Consider the following 6,174-nt stretch of genomic DNA (forward strand, 5'->3'; position numbering starts at 1 on the left):
AGAAGTGGATATAATTATATAAAGTATTTGGCTGAACACATATTCAACTTCTTAAACTTGCCCATTTTTTCAATTTAGACACCTGAACTAAGGGTTGTACCTGTTGAACATCTTGAAACAGGCAGAGAATGTGCCAATTGAACACTTTTTTGCAGTCACCCAAAGACTGCAAACGCATGAGTTCCACGCATACAGTCGTTAAACCACCTTTTGACATCTCATCCAACATTCCACCCATCCTAGAACAACCTACGCAACTCACCCACCCCACACCCCAAAAATTCGACTGGTTTTTGTTTGATGAAGAGTTATGAAGAATTTTTTGGCAAAATCGTCATTTGACTGGAAGTTCTAGAGAAAATTATTTGGTGGACGAAGAAGATAAATTGAAAGATTTATGTGGAGAAAAATGGGAGCTTTCTTACTTATCGACGTTTTTCGATCGTTGATATTCTTAAGTGCTCTCTATTTCGACTGGGACCGTGATTACTAGATTAAATACAATGCAAAGTGATTTACCATTTTTTTTTTTTTTTAATTCGGGATGTATTTAATCCAGGTGGTTTGGGACCAACTTTAGTTTATTGCACAATTTGAGAATTAAGAAATTGATTCAAAATGATGGGTTTCAATTAATCACAAAATCAAGGAAGACGTTTGGATGCAGGTGTTGAAGCTGAATGTGAGTTATTTTCCTTACTCAATGTGTTCTTCAAATAATTAAGTGTGACTATATTGTATTTGATGTTAATCTGTTTTGTCACAATAGAAAAATATGCAAAGATTGTTTCAATTGCCATAGCTAGAATCAGATGATGTTAATTACAAGTAGGTCTCAAATATATCCCTCGAGTTTAGCAGTTTCAATCCTGTTTCTCAAAAATAATGAGAAAGGAAGTGCAATTGAACTTCATGGCCTAATGTCCTAATTATATTTGAAGACTAAAGGACTTGCAGTTGAATTGTACAGCACAAAGGTTTCCCACCTCATTACAATTTAGGACATACTTCTATCCTATATAAAAGGACGTGATTGGTCTTTCAAAATTCATTCACAATCAATCTAATATGGCTCTTCCTCGAAGTCTTTTCTTCATGCTATCTCTTTGCATATGTTTTTCTCTTTGCACTAGTCTTAATCGATACCAAAAAATTGTCAACCGATGAATTGATCCAAAAACTTCTTAATTTGAGGATCACAAAGCATGGAGTTTGGGAGGAAGAGAAGTATATATATATATATATATATTCTCAACCTAATTGCTATTACTATCAACAACCTCGAACAGGGAGGGTATCAGCCACCTCCCACCGGGCGCCAGCAACCAATATCAATCAATATGATAGTTAGTTGTTCAAATAATTCAGCAAACTGGAGTTTTGGTTATTCAACCTGCTGCTGTGGATCCTGTGCTAATGCGGATCCTGTACTGTCATCAACAAACGTTCAGGTTAGTGCATAATAATGTTTTTGTTCAGGTTTTTGTAAGATACGGTCTAATTATTGTAAGGTTGAGTTGTACTAGTCATCATATTTGAACTACTATATTAGATTATCTGGTTTAATAAATATTAAGGGCTAAAGTTTAATTGATTAAAATTGGAGAGATCATTCTAAAATACGTGCTAAGCAGTTTTTCCTTACTGTGAAATACAAAGGGTCTTTTTATATAATGGAATCCTCTAACCATAAGAAGGATGCTTATGTTTATACTAAAAGAAAAGGATAAAAGAGAGAGGAAAAGACCGGAATTCTATTCTCCGGATGCACAATTCTTTGCTTTACTAAATTTAACAAAAACAATAGGAGAGAAAAAGGATTAAAGCATTCATGTTCAAGAGTTGAAGAAAAGTCTATGTTTGAAAATTAATAGATTTCTAGTTTTTATTCAGAGACCATAGTGGATTTTAAAATTCTGTGATGTTTCTGACTCTTATCCCTAAGATAACACAACCTGGTTGAGGCATATGTTTACTCGTAAAACGGTACAGTTGAATTTACTATAGACAAGCAAATCAATTTTATCCCAAAATGATAAATAAATTAAATAAAATATAAGACTTAGCGTTGAAATCGAGATAAGACAACAAACAACTTGATTCCGGGAGTAAGGCTTCCGAAGATAGCAATAAGAATATCAATAGACTGAAAATAAGGTATTATTGAGTTTAGAATAATGTGTAGCATAAGTTTGTCACAATTTTCGTGTCTTACAATGGCTGTTGAAGTCACTATTTATAGCTACACCTAGGGAACAAGGTCCTAGGATCAAGTCTCTCTTAAATGACAATTATGGGGCCATTGATGAATATATAACGGTAGGCCATGAATGCCAAAATTCTCTGTAACGGATTATGTATTTAATACTGAGAAATATTCTTCGTTGAATGTCATCGGGTGGAAAATATTCATTAGCAATGTTCCCTTCGGGGTCTGCCCGGTGCCAACCGAAGCTGCTGTCCTCGGTCTTAGTTTCCACTTGCTTCGTCTTTCGTCTGTCTCCAGTTCCACGTGTCGCTCTATTATTCGAATATTTAATATGAAGCAATTTTACCCTATACAGATAGTCTCCCTGCTTTCCGGTGGCACATCTTTGTGTCATCGGGAAGTTGGTGCAGATTCCTTTCTTGGCGGAAAATTTTCTGATCCCTTCTGAAAAGTTTTTGACGCTTGATTAGACGCATGTCTCTCCACATTTAATGTACCGAACACGCGTTACTCCACAATTCAACAATATTTTTGTCGGTTCTCGAGATAATCATAGCCACTATTTTAGCCGCCTATTTCTTTACTTCTACACCTTATTCTTCTTCTTTTACACTTCACAGTTCTTCAAACTCTCTCAACTTCTTAGCATTCTACTCTTTCTTGCTTCCACTCTTCTTTAATTTTCATCTTCAAAGAACTCTTATTTCCTTCTGCTGACCATGGCTTCCTCTTCCAAGAACTCAAGTTCTCTTAAAAACAAAGAAAACACCGTTGATACTGACCCTCCTACGGTGAGCACCATCATTCCTAGAAGACTCAACATAGCCAAGGACTTCGAAGAGAAGTTTCCTTCTACAAGTTCTCGTACATGGGCTGTTGGCGTATACTCTTCTTCCATCCGCCCTTCTAGCATTCCTTCTATGAAAGAGGGTTGTGATTTCCATGATCTGAACATCATCTCTCCCGAACTGGTGGAGCGAGTAACCTTCCCTCAGAAGGGCTTTATGTACGTTTATACGCACCCATTTACTTTGGGTGTATTTTCTTTGAGAAGGGGAATCGACCCCGTAATTTTTGAGTTGTGCCACAAATACTAGATTTGTTTGGCACAGGTGGGCCCTTTGGTATGGAGAATGGTAGCCTGTCTACTGCGGTTGTGTCAGGAGACGAAGGAAGTGCTCACCTTGGCTTGCATGATGAACCTCTACTCCCCCTATAATGACCCGGTCGGTCGTTTCGAGAGTTGTAGCCCCGTTTCTCCCCCACCCTTTATGCTCATTTTGTGCTTTACTGTTGTTTTCTGACTTATCAGGTTAGTTGGTTCGGGTCCAGAGAGATTGCGGAATGAATTAAGACACTTAGTCTCATAATAGAAAGCTTAAGTTGAAAAAGTTGACCGGATATTGACTTATATAAGAACGACCCCGGATTTAAATTTTGATGGTTCCGTTAGCTCCGTTGGGTGATTTTGGATTTAGGAGCATGTCCGGATTGTAATTTTTAAGTCCGTAGTGGAATTAGGCTTAAAATGGCGAAAGTTGAATTTTTGAAAAATTTGACCGGGAATGGAATTTTTGATATCAGGGTTGGATTCCGATTTCGGAAGTTAGAGTAGGTCCGTGGTGTCATTTGCGACTTGTGTGCAAAATTTGGGGTCAATCAGACGTGATTTGATAGGTTTCAGCATCGGTTATTGAATTTGGAAGTTTCAAAGTTCATTAGGCTTGAATCTATGTGCGATTTGTGCTTTTGATGTTGTTTGAGGTGATTTCATGGTTCGACTAAGTTTGTATGATGTTTTAGGACTTGTTGGTATATTTGGTCGAGGTCTCGGGGGGCCTCGGGTTGATTTCAGGTGGTTAACGGACCAAGGTTTGAAGTTGAAGAATTGCTGAAGTTGGCAGCTACTAGTGTAATCGCATCTGCGGAGTGGGCACTGCAGATGCGAGCTTGCAGGAGCGAGAAAGGAGCCACAGAAGCGGGCAAGAAGGAGGTGAGTAGAGGTCACAGGTGCAAGGTCATTTTCCGTACCTGTGTGGTCGCAGATGCGGTGTTAGGGGCGCAGGAGCGGAAGTCTCGCAGGTGCGATCGTGAATTTTGCACATGCGATTGCGCAGATGCGGGACAAGGGTTGTAGAAGTGGAGGCACGCTGGGTAAGTGAATTCCGTAAATACGGAGATTTCTCAGCAAAAGCGGGACCGTAGGAGCGGATTTTGGACCGTAGGTGTGGTTTGACTGGGCAGAACATATAAACATAAGGGTTCGCGATTTTCTTCATTTTCAAATATTTTGAGCTCGGACTACGGTGATTTTTGAGGGGGTTTTCGAGGAGATTCTTGAGGTAAGTCCCCTGTGCTTGTTTTTGATCAATAATCTTGTATCCCTACTGATTTTTCCACCTATTTTTGGTGTTTTTGAGGTGTAATTTAGGAGTTTGAGGCTAGAGATTTGGAGAGTTAATTTTGGGGATTTGGGTGACGGCTGGGTGTCAGATTTTGATAAAAATGGTATGGTTGGACTCGTGATTGTATGGGCTTTCGGATTTTGTGAGTTTTATTGGATTCCGAGACATGGTCCCAACGGGGGGGGGGGGGGGGGGGTTGAAGCAATTTCAGATTTTGAGTTATAACTTAGTAATTTCTTGTAGAATTGATTCCTTTAGCTCGTATTGATTGTATTGTACTGTTTGTGGCTAGATTCGGGTCATTTGGTGGCCGATTTGCAAGGCAAAGGCGTATTGGAGTAGGGATTTGCTCGGATTGAGGTAAGTAACACTTCTAAACTTGGCTCTGAGGGTTCAAAACCCCGAAACATGTGTTATATGATTGGTGTTGAGGTGACGCACATGCCAACTGACGGGCATATGGGCGTGCACCGTGAGAATTGTGATCTGGTCGATTCCATGGCACTGTATAATGGACTTATCTTGTTGATGTCCGTGTTTTCATCATGTGATAAAGTAATTAAGCTGTTAATCATGCTAGAGATCATGTTTAGGCTATATGCCGGTACTGTTGGTACCCATAGTGGTCGTTTCTTGCTGTTGTCTTACTGATATCATTGATATTTCGTACTTAGTCATATTCATTCATTTCACATCGTATCTCAGTCTCTGTTGTTACTTATTGATGCATCGTATAATTGTTTTCGGGCTAGTTTCATTGACATGGTGAGCCCGTGAGAGAGACTGGAAAGATTGGTGACTGAGTGAGGCCGAGGGCCTGATTATGAGTGACATTTATGGGATCGGGCTGCACGCCGCAGCGGTTATACTGATTATAATAGCGCTTGGGCTGAAGGAGCCCCTCCTGAGTCTACACACACTCTCAGTGAGCGCAGTTGATTATATTGAGGGATGGATCTTCCCTGGACATGGATCTTGTCCGAAGCATTATATACCTGGGGATGGATCTTCCCCACAGGCTGGATTGACCCTACTCGGTACTGGATGACTGATGGTCAGTCGATGTATATATTCCGGGATGGATATTTTCTGGGTCGGATTGGCCATATATAGTACTGAGTGATTGAGCAATTGAGAGTGTGAGCACATGAGACTGTCAACATGGTGCATCACATACAGCATATGCATTGGCATGTAATAGTAGAGAAGTTATATGCTTCTTATCATTCAGATTTGATCTATTTTACTGTTTTGAGTTTATCTGTTGAACTTGAAATCATGCCTACGTTTCTGCACTGTTATTTCTATATTGAACTGTGCCGGTTGAGTTCGTCACTACTTTCAGTCCAAAGTTTGGATTTGTTACTTATTGAGTTGGTTGTACTCACGCTACACCGTGCACCTCGTGTGCAGATCCAGGTGCTTCCAGTTACGGTGGCTGTTGAGTGTGGAGTCAGGATCACGGGAGACTATCGAGGTAGCTGCATGAAGTTCGCAGACCATGGCCCTCCTTTGTTATCTTTACTTGTATTTCAATTTTTACTCTTTAGACATTGTATT

The sequence above is a fragment of the Nicotiana tomentosiformis genome, chromosome 4 (genome assembly GCF_000390325.3).
Source record: "Nicotiana tomentosiformis chromosome 4, ASM39032v3, whole genome shotgun sequence".
In the NCBI taxonomy this organism is placed as follows: Eukaryota; Viridiplantae; Streptophyta; class Magnoliopsida; order Solanales; family Solanaceae; genus Nicotiana; species Nicotiana tomentosiformis.